This window comes from Myotis daubentonii, chromosome 2, assembly GCF_963259705.1.
Source record: "Myotis daubentonii chromosome 2, mMyoDau2.1, whole genome shotgun sequence".
NCBI classification, from domain to species: Eukaryota; Metazoa; Chordata; class Mammalia; order Chiroptera; family Vespertilionidae; genus Myotis; species Myotis daubentonii.
The window spans coordinates 184,926,417-184,941,263 of NC_081841.1; positions in this window are offsets into that span (position 1 = coordinate 184,926,417).

Sequence of the window (14,847 nt, forward strand, 5' to 3'; positions counted from 1 at the left end):
TTAAATAGTAAGTTCTTTTGATTGACTTTGGGAATGAACAAAGAGTAGACAGTGGGGAAACCTAAGCATTTGGGGTTAACAGCTGATCAATAATTTCTAAACTAGTTCACATCCAATGCATTCATTGACTCATTCGCTTATTCTTCCACGCACTGGCCCCAGATCATCACAGATGTGTCACTAGAGGCTGTGACTCTAAGGTGGTAGAGAAGTAAGAAGGCACTTCTCATCATGAACTTGTTTCAGTCTCAGAGATGCATTATATACATCCAAGATGGAGTGAGAATTTGGGGATTCTTAGTTAATAAAGGACTCCTAAGGAACACAATTTTCACAGAGCGATTCATGCTTTTTGATGGAGGCATTAGGATGTTTGAGAATATAAGAGAAAACATTTTTCAAATATAAGTGTGGGAGATTACTGCAGAAATAAATATTATTAACTCTTTATATATGAGAAGAAGCATGGCTGGAAGCATCTACATGTAAAAAAAAAGAAAGATGAGAATGTGGGTTCATGTTTAAACATTTAATGCCCTGTGACCTTGGAGAATATATATATATATATACCTCAAGAGGATATTTTTCCATTGATTTTTAGAGAGAGTGGTTGCCTCCTGACCAGGGGCCCGGGCTGGGGAGGAGCCTGCAACTGAGGTATGTGCCCTTGGCTGGAATTAAACCCGGACCCTTCAGTCAGCAGGCTGAAGCTCTATCCACTGAGCAAAACTGGCTAGGGCATGACCTTGGTTATATTAATCCATGACTCTGATCTTTGGTGTCCTCTTCTATAAAATGCAGCAATAATATAGGCCAAGCATGATGTTTGTGAACATTAGAAATTAGGCATGTCAAACAGACACATTATTTTATTTTCCTTTCATATGTGTGTGTAGCTATGTGTATGTGCCTGTACACCATATATTTTTACTCTTTTTGCCTCTAGCATAGCCAATGGAGTTTTTAGGTCCTTTATTACTGTGTAACATAAGTATTGAGCATTAATAATATTGCACAGATGTTGACCTCTTTTAAGACAGCTAAATTGGATAATGGCAGTAAGTCGTGTCCTCATTCCCATCATAATCATATTTATTACAGCTTACAAATGCTTGTATTCAGGATCTCTTTACTTGAGTTCACTTAGTTCCCCATGAACCCTATGGAGGAGGTATTATCTCATTTTGCAGCTGAAGAAACGGCTCAAGGAAGCTAGACTGATTTTCTAGGGCTTAGTAAATAGAGTCAGGACTGGAACACCGAAGAACTCCAGAACCCCATGGCTACATGTGCCACTATACTGTGTCCCCTACACACTGGACTCCATCACACATGCACAGTGAAGTCAGGTAAGGAATTGCTGTTTTATTGGGACAACAGTGTTCCTGCATGAGGTGACATTCTACTATATTTGGAGGTTTAACTATACTATTGCTAATTTAGCTACACTATTACTAGGTTTACTTTTTTTCCCTTTGGAGCCTTAAATTTAAGAAAAAAATGATTAAAATGTTTTATCTCTCTCCAAAGATATCAGCACATTTATGCCTTTTTATAATCTAAAGATACAAGGACAGAACTTTCTTCTTCTTTTCTTTCTTTCCTTTTCTTCTTCTTCCCTTTTTTCTCCTTCTCCTCCTCCCCCTCCTCCTCCTTCTCCTTCTCATCCCCCTCCTTTTTCCCTTCTTCCCCTTCCCCTCCTCCTCCTCCTTCTCCTCCTCCTCCTTCTCCTCCTCCTTCTCCTTCTCCTCCTTCTCCTACCCTTTCCCCTTCTCATTCCCCTCCCTTGCCTCTTCATCCCCTTCCCCTCCTTCTCCTCCTTCTCCTCCTCCTTCTCCTTCTCCTCCTTCTCCTTCTCCTACTTTCTCTTTATTGTGTTGATGTGTCCTCAGAGCTTAGAACAATGTCTAGTATATAGTAGGTGCCAAAAAAATATTTTTGGCTGAACATGATCAAAGATGTGGAATATAATTTTGGTTTTATTACAAAATAGTATTGCTTTTAGAATTCCAACAAGTTAACCCAGACTATAGTCCACCCTTCACCTAAGGCAGCATACATTCCTCTCCAGTCAGACAGAATCAGGTTTGTATCCAAACTCCATGGTTTAATTGTTTGGTGCAAGCATGATCAGAATCTGAGTTCTTTTCTTTCTTTTTAAAAATCTTCCTCTGTTTGTATCTAGGATTGTACCTGGAAGTGTTGACTCAATTTAATAAGATTAGAGCGAGAACACTTAGCTTAGTGCCTGGAATACAGTGGTGATAAATAGTATTTGTTACTTTTCTTCTTAATGACTTAATGACATGTCAACATATAATGTGTCACTGTTGATAATTTGCAAGATTTCTGAACTAGGAGAGTGTAATGCCAGTGAGATGGAAAAATTCCTCATCTCCTTTAACAAAATGCATTATCCCTAAATGAAATGGCATAATGGATTTTTCCATTAGCAAACAGGGCATTTATATCCCAACCTGGAAGACAAGTAGCTATACCTTTGTTCTAAGATTTTATAAAATGTGTTATTTTTGTCTTTATTTTGTTTGACTTCAGCTAAGAGATGGTTTGAACATAAATAAGAAAACCACTGCTTTTTTTTTTTTCCTTTAAATCATGTGTAACCATCAACATCTGAGAGTACTAAAATCTCCTGGTCTAGATACTTAATATTTCCATTTATTGCAGGCTTTTTTTCCCTTGTCATTCCGTCTACACGATTGGAAATGACCACCGTGCATACGTAAATCTCTTCTGGGAGCTTCTCACTGTTGATCCCATATTGTGTTACAATTGCTTTTGGCATCTAGAGGCAAAATTTACCTCTCAACCCAGACTTAATATTTTTTATCCTCTGATTTTGAGACAACATATTGGCAGATTGTTTGTTCTTATCTGAGGTTCTGGGAGGTCCCTGGAGTTATAAAATGTACTTTTTCTCATAAGCTTCATGTGGAAGTTACTGTTTGTTTCATCTCTCCCACATGTTTTTTTGCTTTCTGCTTCAGAATGAATTACCCACGTACTGCTGCAGGCCTTCCAGTAACTCCAGTCTGTAAGCAGTTCTTGTCATTGTCTATTATAACAGGATCAAACTTCCTCTTGCTCTAATCCTGTTAACATCTGTAACCTAAGGAAGACGGGGGAAGGCTTGGGCTTTGTCCATGGAAATGGCACAAGGATTCAGTGTTGGGTTATAGATAAACAACTGGAGGATTGATTTTTTCACATATTACCTTAGTGCTGGAGAATCTGCTAGACCTGGGCTTAGTGTGTTGAATAGTGTCAGGATTGGGGGCCAGGATTCAGACCTCAAGGACTATAGAGTGTGTCAGGGTTGGGAGGGGGGCTATAAGCTGAGAAATAGGAGTTTGATGCAGGCAGGCTCTGTGATCAAATATTAACAAACAGATCTTTAGAAAAGTGCTATGGGAGCCAGTTGCACTAGCAAGGTGCTCCTACTTACTTATTTACTGCCTCTTGCTTACTGCCTCTTACTTACTGCCCTCAGTGTGAAATGGTGGACTGGAGTTTTTTTTTTTTTAAAGTCTATGTTATTTGCAGTGTACTTTTGGTAAATTACTGAAGACAAATGCCAGTTGTAGCACTCTCAGGAAAAAATTTGAGCTTCACTGGAAAGCTATGATTGTCTATAGCTCATGATTCTATTCTTTGGGTGCTGTTTTACAACTCTGGAGATGTAGTTAAGTGATAGCAAGGCAAAAACACTTCTTGTCTGTAGACATACCAATTCTGTCCAGTGGAGGTTTGTTTCAATTGACTTCCCTCTCTTGACTGTGGAAGGAGCCAGTTTTCTCTCCATTGCACATTCATTTCAATATTCCTAATCTCTATATAGGCCTTTTTTTTGCCTTTGAATTGGTGGTACCACCTCACCACTTTCTTAATTCATGAGTTAAATAAAATCTTAAATGTGCTCATTTTTATATTTACACTAGAGGCCCAATGAATGAAAATTTATGCACTCGGGGGGCGGGGAGGGGCCCTCAGCCTGGCCAGCGCCCTCTCAGGGGATGCTCACCTGCTGGCTTAGGTCCAATTCCCAGATGATTGGGCCTAAGCTGGCAGTCAGACATCCCTCTGGCAGCCTGGGAGCCCTTGGACGTCCTTAGCACTGCTGAGGAGGCAGGAGAGGCTTTCGCCACCGCCGCTGCACTGGCAGCCATCAACCCAGCTTGTGGCTGAGCAGAGCTCCCCCACTGGGAGCACAGTGACCACCAGGGGGCAACTCCTGCGTTAAGCGTCTGCCCCCTGGTGGTCAGTGCATGTCATAGTGACCAGTTATTCCTGGTCGTTCTGATGTTAGAGTCAATTTGCATATTACCCTTTTATTATATAGGACTAGAGGCCTGTTGCATGAAGATTCGTGCAATAGGCCTTCTTTCCCCTGGTTGCCAGGACCAGTTTTCCTCTGGCACCCGGGACCCAGACCTTCACTCTGGACACCACCTTCCATCTTCTCTCTGGACACAGTCTTCGCTGCGGCTGGAGCCTTCAGTCTTTGCTCCTCACTCTAGCCGGAGTCTTTAGTCTCCGGCCAAAGCTGCTCCTGTAGCTCCTTCCACCCCCCACCTTCCCCTCATAGCTTGATCACTGCTTCGCCTGTAGACCTTGCCAATGGGTTCCTGGGTCCCAGGAGGCCGCCTTGCCTGTGGTCCAGCTTTCCAATCATGATCACAATCACAGGTGGCAGGCAAGGCGGCTCCTGGGTCCCGGGGTGCTGCCTTGCCTGTGGCCTGGATTTCCAGCGGCTCCTGGGGTCACACACGGGGGCCTGGATGGCAGCTCCTGGTGTCCTGCCCTGCCTGAAATAGGCAAATTAGCCGCCATCTTTGTTGGCAGTTAATTTGCATTTCGTGCTGATCAGCCAATGGCGATGGTAGCGAAGGTACGGTTAATTACCATGTTTGTCTATTATTAGATACGATGAGAGTCATAATTTTATACTCTTTATGAAAATAATATTTTATATAAAACTATAGCCTATAGTTTTGGTTTGCCAGTTTGTTCAAAGTACTTGTTCTTGTTCTTTTCAATTCCTGCTCCTTGTGGAATTTATTTGCACATATACAAAGGTTTTGTTGACATGTCCAGGTTTTCTTGTTGATACTGTGGGGACATTCCCACCATACTCCTTGCTTATGAAAGCCCAGCTCCACATGAGTGGTAGCATGTAGGGGCCCTGCTTCCCCCGATTCCTGCTCCACAGGTAGTGTCTCCATTTTCCTCAGCACCTGATATGCACACATGTCCTGCCTGTCCTCCAGCCTTCATTCACTCAGTTTTCCAGGAGGGCCCCAGGTTATCCTAAGTGAGGAGCCTCCCAATGGAGCAGAATCTCAATCCTCCACATTGACTCAGAGTAAATCATGGTTCTGAGGTATTTGTGGACTTGAGTGAGTGTTAATTCTCAACATGTAGATAGGGTTGGTTGCATGTGCTCATCCCACTTCTTACTCTCATGTACATTTCTATTTCTCATATGCTTGATTCCAAAAGTAGCAATATTAGTTTGTCTGCATTATTACAACAGTTTCCCAACAGGTTTCTATTGAATTTTTGTCTTTTGAGTATCTCAAATTTTCTCTCGTTACTAGCTACAATGATTTTTTTAAAACACAAATGTGATTAGTATCTCTTCTCCCGATAAAAGATTGTAAGAAATCCATCTGGCAAAGAAATAAAAGACACTTCATGCATTGGTCTCCCTGTACTCTAAACCCAAAAGTTGTATGTTCTTATGGTAAGTCACATCCTGCATTTATATTGTCTATATTTCATTTAGAATTCTCCCAGGAGAACAGAGTAAGAGTTAGGCATAAAACTTCTTCTCTATTAGGATAGTTTTGTCTTTAGTTCAATCTGAGCTCTCATTCCTAGGCCATATCCTGTCTTCTAACTTGCTCTCCTCTCACTTTGCCTGACATTGGCTGACTTTCACTCATGTCTTCAAACAATTGCTGCTGTACAATTGTTTCTGTTTTTTAAAATTTTTAAATTTGTATTTCCACTATGGAGTAAGGTAGTACCTCCATATTTCAAAAATAATTTCTTAAGATGAAACATATGTAGATAGGTTGACTTGCATATACTCTTTCACTTCTTTCTCTCATGTTTATTTCCATTTCTTATATGCTTGATTACAAAAGTAACCAAACTAGTTTGTATTATTACATTAGTTTCTCAACTGGTTTCTTTTGACTTTTTCTCTTTTTAGTTTTTTAATTTTTTTCTCCACACTGAAGCCATAATGATTTTTCTAAAACACAAACATAACCAGTGTCTCTTGTTCAGTTAAAACATTGCAAGAAATCCATGTGGCGATGAGGATAAAAGGCACCTCATGTGTTGGCCTTTTCTTAGCTCAGAAATGCACCTCTCTCACTGCTATTTTCAATCCCCATGATTACCAACCTCCCATGCCCTATGCCACATTGTGCCCTCCTCTGGAATGCTCTTATTTTTGTCTACTTCCCATTTATTTTTAGGCCTCCATTTGGAGTTGATTTTCTCTAAAATTATTCTCTCATGCATAAATCCATCCAAAGTACCCCTCATGTGGTAACAGAACTTCCTGCAGTCTTATCAAAGGTATATATATCTAAAGATATTAAAATGTTATGGTTAAGTTTCAGTCTGATATGTTCATCATAGCAGCCCCAGGATTTCATAAAAGCATTAATTAAATCATTGCATAACTTCCTTTTATCAAGCATTTTGCCACATATGAGTGTTTCACATACATTTTTATTAGATGAGGCAAACTTTATCTTAAGAAATTCATACTATAATCTATGGGGTAGGTATTCTTTTTATTTAATAGATGATGAAGTTGAGGCTTGTTGTGGTTAAATAATTTCGAATGGTACCAATTAGAATTTGAATCTAGTTTTTCTACTTCTAAAGATTATCATCTTAACCATTGTAGTAAATAGAGCATTTTCTTTAGATACGAGGTCACAAAATCCCATTTCTTTAAGTCTAATCCAATTTAATTATAAAGCAGTTTTACTTGCATGCATGCTGTATTAGTTTCCTAGTGCTTCCCTAACAAATTGCCACTATAAGTAACTCAAGACAACACAACTTTATTATCTTCAGTAAGTTAGAAGTCCATCATGGATCTTACTGGGCTATAACCAAGGTGGTGGCAGGGCTGCTTGCGTTCCTTCTGCCAGCTCTTGGGGAGAATCTGTTTCCTGGCTTTTTTTCAGCCCCTAGAGGACACCCACATTTCTTGGCTCTTGGCTTCTTCCTCCATCTTCAAAGCTAACAAGGTAGCATCTTTCTGACCCTCATCACATCTCCTTCTCTCTTCTTCTGCCTCCAGGCTAAGGCCTAAGAAGGTGAACATCTTGGAAGGGAGCATTATTTCACTTACCATACATGCATATAGCATGAATAGGTTTTGGCTCTCCAGGCTTTGCTAAAGTTAAAGAATAATATCGCAAAGGTGGGAGAGGCCAAGTGGGCTGGTGGTGACTCAGACAAAGTTCATGGAAGAACAAATACCTTAGTGAAAACCTCAATTTGAATTTTTAGTGCCCAAGATTTAATCAACCTATAGAGATAGACACTAACATCATTTACCAAAAAACTAATGAATGCACTGTAATCTAAATTCATTATTTTCCAATGGTAAGCTTGGCAAATTGATATTTTCATCCACACTCCAGGGATCCTCTCCCAAGAGAGCAAAATTAAAGAAGCTAACTGGAGATGAAATATAAGCTAGGGAGGTAGGTAATCTTAAGCATGCTTCTTCCTGGCCAGGATGCTTAAATTAAATGCTCCTTGCCCTTTAGAATTGCAGTATGTTGCCCTAATGGACAAAGGCTCCACATCTTCCTTTGACCTGTATGTTATGAAATCTGCCGAGATCTCAGAATGATTCTTTTCTTTGTCACATGAAATAACATTACTTCTGCTTTTATGTTCTTTCTTCTTTTGGATTATTACCATTAATGAAGTTTTGCTTTCTTAGATATTACTCTAAAATCCATCTTTAGAAGATCAGGATTCCCTGATTTTAAAATTTTTTGCTTCCTTTTAAGATAAAGCTTCTCCATGAAGACTTCATCATATGGATACCATCATCTGGAATTTGACATGTCTGGTTTCACTTTCAGAGAGAGAATTACCTTTCTGGTTCCCGGGGCCATTTCCTATATTGAATACTTCCTTTGACCCTAACTGGCTATAGAGATTATGTGCTTTTTATAACTTCTTTCCATCAAACACCTATGCCATCTCACATTCAGAACACCATCATAGCTTTTGTTTTTTACTTTATCAAGAAAGCCTATTATTTCCCCCTAGATCTGCCTAGAGCATTCACTGGTGACTGATCCCTTACCTTTTCTCACTATATTCTTAAGATTAGTATGAATTCCTGTCTCATTCTCTACGTTTTTCTCATCTGAGATACTGGATTTTTCACCTACAGACCTCCTCAGGAAAACTTTTTCTGCATATTTCCCCAAATGTAAATCACATCACTTTGGACCCCTATGACAGTTTTCACCGCCTTATTTCATTCTTCATAGATTTATGTGAATTTATATTCTCCTCACTAAAGAATATGTCTTAAAAATCTAGCAGAAGACCAAGCAAATGGAAGATGTACACAGCATACAAGATTTTTGGATGCTACGAGAGTATTTCCATGTGTACCTCTGTCTCCTTGGCATAAATCATACATTTGTGCCTAGAAGCCTTTTATTGTACTTCAAAACAAAGAATTTCACAGATAAGGGAAATAATTAAAAACTGTCATCTTTTAAAATCCACCTTCTGTCTTCATTCTCAAAGAAAGTGAGGAATATTAATTGGCATTTTAATATCAGTGACCTATCAAAATTGCAATTTTATGAGCTCTTTTATTGTAGCTTATTTAAAAATCAAAACAGTGTCACAGAGACAAAATTTGTAGTGTCAGACTTAGCAGGACAGCCAGACCTTGTGAAAAAGCAGAAAGATTTTGGGGAAGGGCATCTTTGTATCACTTGAATGTGAGAAATACTGCAAAAGATATCACTTTCTGTGTTGGTACACAATAGTGCTTTCTGCACTGACTATTTTACCATGGCAATAAATAATGTTTCAAAATATTGTAGGGTCTGGAGAAATGGAAGAATTTATACTAAATAAGGACATTTTCATTTGGCATACTCCAGCCTCTGAATTATTATACATGTTTTAAGGGAAGTTTGGTTCTTGCTAAGATATAATAAACATTCAGGCAACTAACTCAGGGCCACTGTTTCAAAAATACACAAAAAATGCACATTTAAATCAGTGGTGTTTTGACTTTCACTTTCAATAGTTTAATATTAATTTTCTTGGTCCTAATACAACTGCATCAAAGTGAATGTTAGAGTAATAAAATTAGAGAAAGGAAAATAAATGATGGAAGTTTATAAGGAAATAGGGGTGTTAATGTAACTCAGTTGAGAGTCAAAATCTGTCTCTTTTCATGTAATTTATATGTTAATTTTGCAAGTGTTGATCTTTCAACTTGAATTCTTGATGAAAACAAATGCTCAGTTTCTGAAACATTGAGGATCTGTTTTCCAAGGAAAGTTTCTACAATGAAACGTTTTTAGAAAAAAAAAAAATTACCTTACTGGAAAGAGCAATTGTTTAGGAGGATAAAAGAACTTTAAATTCAGATTCTCTGTGAGAGAAAAGTGTTCACTCTGCATCAGACCTCCTTGTTGGAGGAATTCAGTGAACAATGGGAAAAGGGAAAGAATCAGGATCTCTGGCCTCATTGTCAGCTATGTGGCCTCCTTTGCCACAAAGCTATGGTTATTCAAGTTAGTTCAAGCCACAGATGTGTCCAGTGAGCACAGACATGTTCTCAGTTAGCAACTTATAAACACATGGAGAGTTAACAAGGGAGCTGATTAAGGGAATATTTCTGGAGCTGGTCATCACCATATTGATTCTAGTTCCTCTGGATCTAAGGGTCTATGGTTCAAATCTCAGCAGGATTGAATTTCTCAAGCAAAGGAGAGGCATTTATTGGATTAGTTACTAGCATGGTGTGAATTACTAGTGTTCTGGGGGGGGGGGGGGTGGTGGTGGTTCATAAACTTGTTATTGAGAACCAGAGGTAAGAGCCCAAGGACTGGGCTCTAGGGGCCCTTTGTTCCTGGAGCTCCCCTGTGGCTGCTGTGGCATAATCAGAACCAGGGCTTATTCTGTGCCCCTGAAATTGCTTTCACAAGGCCAGGTTATGGGCTATTTCCCTTGTAGCAACACTTGAGCTTTCCATTTCTTGGACTTATAGAGGTGTCTTCAAAAGGAATGTTTGGTGGAAGGTATAAGCAGTTGATATTTTGTACTAGGGATGACAGATTCTTTCTTCCTTCTTCCAGTCCTTCCTTTTTTTTCTTTCATTTCATTTCTTTCTCTCTGAAATTTTTTACTTATTTCTGCTTTCATTGTATGCCCTCATAGTTTTTTGTTTGAGAGTATTCATAGAATCATAGACTTTTCTTCACACATAAATGAATCTCAAGTTCTCAAATGTCACTGAGCTCAACCCTGTACTCAATGAATGAGTCAGTTCTACTTTACCCTTGTTTATCTATCTCCCTTTAAAATGCTTTCAAAGGTAGGGATTTATTACCTCATAAAGCAGTCTGCTCTTTTTGGGGGGATAGTAACATATCTCCATTATTTCCCTAGTACTTATTCCTATGTTCTGGCTTCTATTTTTGTTTTTCTACCTTTCTGACAATAGCCTGTGCAGGAATCATGTGTTGTTCTTTTTATCACTAAGCTTTTTGCTCCTTATCTCCTACCATCTCAGATACAGATCACTTTGTATATTGCCAGAGTTCTCCCCTTTATTTCCTTTTTCTGCCAGTCTCTGTGACTCATATTACCACCTCCCCCCGCCTTTTTAAAGCTATATATTTCCTTCTTCAGTTCACCTAACTAAAGTTAATCTTTCTTTCTGGGAATTTCAATTCCTGGGGGTCTTTTAAATAAAATAAAATAAATTTAATTTAATTTAAGAAATAAATGAAGCCTTTCTTTGCAAAGTAATTTTGTGTTCTCTTGGCAACTAAACAATTTATTGCCCTCCTCTGGCCTTGAGTGGTTCCCTGATAGTGCGAATACTTCTCTGGAATAGAGGGGAGATCATTGTATACATTCATCAGGTACTTATTCAGTATAAATATATTCAAAATACAAACATCTCTGGGAATATTCTTCCTGAATATATTCAGTCATTCACTCTTTCATTCTCCAAAAATTTATTAGTGTCTTTTAGCCACAAGAACAATACTCTCAGTTCCAGAAAGCTATTTTCGGTTGTTGATAAACCAGGGTTAATTTTATGAATCCTGAATATGCTTAATATCTTGCACATTAAACTATTAGCTCCCTAAAATAGAAGGCATTTTTTATTCATGCTCATTGCCTCCAGTATGTAATGCAGTAGCTGACACCAATAAACAATTGTTGAATATGAATGACTGAGATAATGGTCCTCAAAATGTGCTTGATTAAATGAACTGAATCACTCTTGTATAGCTAAGGGCCAAGATGACAGCTAAATGGAAGTATTGATGATAAATATCAGTTAGTTTGGGAAATTTGATATTTGGTATTATAAATAGGCAAAAAGCCAATCTATGTGATGCCTGCTTTTCTATTTCTTTCTATGGAGGGGGTCAGTTTGAGTGACAAATCTTTTTTTTAAAATTGATTTCAGAGAGGAAGGGAGAGGGAGAGAGAGCTAGAAACATGAATGATGAGAGAGAATCACTGATTGGCTTCCTCCTGCATGCTCCCCCACCCCCCACCACTGGGGAGGGAGCTCACAACCTGGGCACATGCCCTTAACCGGAATCAAACTCAGGACCCTTCAGTCTGCAGGCCAATGCTCTATCCACTGAACCAAACCAGCTAGAGCTTGAGTAAATTTTTATTAATGCTTTGGGTGGGAAGGGGGGCCATGAGGATGCATCACCCAAGTGTGCTACGTGGTGTTGCCACAGGTAGCTACTCAACTGCTTCAGAAATAGGCAGAGCCTGGCCTCACTTCTTTGTGCTGAATGAGTTTTTTTGTGTGTCAAGTTTTCAAAAAAAAAATTATTAATATGTCCCACATCCATGTATAAAACATAATGATAGCCAATAATATGGAAAGATAAAATGTATTGAATTATTTACTAAACAAAGATGAGATGGATTATTTCTATATGCAATGAAGAATAGTTTGAATTATATTTCCGACTTTGAAATATAATGGACTCAAGGCATAAGTGTAGCCTTTAGAGCCCAGGAGAGGGAAAAGGAGAAAGAGAAGATAGGGTTGGAGAGGTACTTTGGAGGAAAGATATATCTCATAATAATTTTTTGGTTTTAGATTATTAAAAGTGACATCATTGTTTTCAGGAAAATGTTCATTTATCATTAATGCATTGTAGAGTTATATCTCTTCATTGAGAAAACTAGGTAGAAGGAGGTGATGCTGATAAATATGTACATATAATATACAACACATATATATTAGATGTTAGATACTGTATTATATATGTTAGGGCCTTAAAATAGACATAGTTATAGGCATGGATTGAAGTTGGATTTAGAGGCTAGCTGTATCTCTACAAAAGTGTGTGTCTATGTTTATGTATATATACACACACATTATTATATATATAAAAGTAATATTTTGAACAGTTTTAAAATACAAAAAATATTATAAGAAAAAGATAATTGTAACTCATATTCTACCACATGGTGATTATTACTGTTAATGTATTAGCACATTTCATCAATATATGCATTGAGAGATGGTATGATATATTGATAAAGAGTATGTAATCTCTAATCTCAGTTATGCCACTTAAAAGGTTTCAGTGTTAAGTTAATATATTAATATTTTCTATATTAATTTAAAATTTATATAGTTGATATCTCAGAGCTACCATTTTTGGAGTTACTTTACATTATGCCAGGCACTGTCTTAAGGACTTCATACATATTTTGTTTAAGCTTCCCAACAACTCTGAAAAATAGCTGCTATTATTAGCTTATATTACCATCATTCTATATAGATGAATAAGTTGAGCATAGAGAAATTTTAAAAAAATTGCTTCAGTTGAGGTTCACGATTTAGAAGTATTAGAACCCATAATCTTGACTTCAGAACTCATGCTCAAAACCACAACAGAAAGACACAGATATAAAAACAGAAGAATATGTTCTCCCATGCAGTGGGCTATCTTGTTGTTTTGTTGATGGTTTCTTTTGCTGTGCAGAAACTTTTTATTTTGATGTAGTCCCATTTGTTTATTTTCTCCTTAGTTTCCATTGTCCTAGGAGATGTATCAGTAAAGATATTGCTATGAGATATGTCTGATATTTTGCTGCCTATGGATTATTCTAAAACTTTTATGGTTTCCAGTCTTATGTTTAAACCTTTTTTCCATTTTGAGTTAATTTTTGTGTATGGTATAAGTTGGTGGTCTAGTTTCATTTTTTTTTTTTTTGCATGTATCTGTCCAATTTTCCCAACACCATTTATTGAAGAGACTGTCTTGATTCCAGTGTATGCTCTTGCCTCCTTTGTCAAATATTTGCCTGCCTAAGGTTAAAACCAACAGTAGTTAACATATTAATGCAAAAAGACCCATTGGAAGGCTGTGAACTTTGATATTCAGCAGGGCTGAAAATCAGCATAATATTGCCCTTCTGTGGACTCAATAGCTCAAGGCAATCCCCTAACCTGATAATCCTTTTACTGTTTACCAAACTTTACTTTTGATATGCCTGTATGCATTGCTAAAGGGCAAATGTGTATTCAGGTAAATAAAAAGCAGATTGGCCAGAAGTTGATGTGCCTCTCCAAGAGAGAGATCTCCACATGCCCCCCCCCCCATCTTCTAGATTCATATTTCTTGTATAGTATTTTCATTTGTGTGTCGGCCCCTCCTTCAGATCCTGAACCCCACTGCAAAGGTTGCGGCATTTGCCAATGTTATATCAGATAAGGGTTTAATCTCCAAAATTTATAGGAACTCCTACAATTTAACAAAAGGAAGATAAGCCATCCAATCAAAAATGGGCAACGGACCTAAATAGACACTTTTCAAAAGTGGACATACAGAAGGCCAAGAGGCATATGAAAAAATGCTCAAAGTCACTAATCATTCCAGAGATGCAAGTCGAAATGACAATGAGGTACCATCTCACACCTGTCAGAATGGCTATCATCAACAAATCAACAAAGGACAAGTGCTGGTGAGGATGTGGAGAAAAAGGAACCCTCGTGCACTGCTGGTGGGAATGCAAACTGGTGCAGCCACTGTGGAAAACAGTTTGGAGTTTCCTCAAAAAACTAAAAATGGAACTCCCCTTTGACCCAGTGATCCCACTTCTAGGAATATATCTCAAGAAATCAGAAACATCAATCAGAAGGAATATATGCACCTCTATGTTCATAGCAGCACAATTTACAATAACTAAAATTTGGAAACAGTCTAAATGCCCATCAACAGATGAGTGGATTAAAAAAACTGTGGGCGGGGAGAGGTCAATGGGGTAAAAGGAGACATATGTAATACTTTCAGCAATAAAGAATTAAAAAAAAAACACAGAATAAAAATGTAGAAAGACACATGTTATTTTTGGATATATCAATGATGCTTGTTGAGGAGATGACCTAGTAGAGTGAAGACAGCACTCGTCTATGAATCAAGAAACTGACCTTCAGGGATGTACAGAAGTCCTTTTGTACAGGCTTACAAAGGACAATTGGTAACTATTTGGGAATTTTACAAGCTGTTTGTTTAATCATTGGTA